The sequence below is a fragment of the Octopus bimaculoides genome, chromosome 5 (genome assembly GCF_001194135.2).
Source record: "Octopus bimaculoides isolate UCB-OBI-ISO-001 chromosome 5, ASM119413v2, whole genome shotgun sequence".
Classification (NCBI taxonomy): domain Eukaryota; kingdom Metazoa; phylum Mollusca; class Cephalopoda; order Octopoda; family Octopodidae; genus Octopus; species Octopus bimaculoides.
The window spans coordinates 125,427,253-125,427,683 of record NC_068985.1 but is presented as its reverse complement, the minus strand read 5'-3'; the positions used below and the strand labels follow the sequence as shown (position 1 = coordinate 125,427,683).

Here is a 431-nt window from a genome sequence, read left to right as displayed (position 1 = left end):
ACTAAAACAAAACAATAAACGAATATATGTGTGTGTGTGTGTGTGTGTGTGTGTGTGTGTGAGAGAGAGAGAGAGTATATATGTATAGTGCCTTGGGCCGACCAAATCCCTGTGAGTGGATTTGGTAGATGGAAACTGAAAGAAACCCGTCATATATATATATGTGTTCGTTTATCCCCCCACCATCGCTTGACAACCGATACTGGAGTGTTTACGTCCCCGTAACCTAGCGGTTCGGTGAAAGAGACAGATAGAATAAGTACTAGGCTTACAAAGAATAAGTCCTGGGGTCGATTCGTTCGACTAAAGGCGGTGCTCCAGTCAAAAGACTGGAACAAATAAAGGAATAAAAGAGTAAAAGAGCACATATATATACACATATATATGTATGTATATATATATATATATATATATATATATATATATATATA

General features: G+C 36.9%; 1 protein-coding gene across 1 annotated transcript in view; it reads right to left on the bottom strand.

Moving 5' to 3' along the window:
• LOC106873558 (uncharacterized) overlaps positions 1 to 431 on the bottom strand; it is a 64,216-nt gene that overhangs the window by 62,162 nt on the left and 1,623 nt on the right. The gene's annotated exons all lie outside the window — the stretch shown is intronic.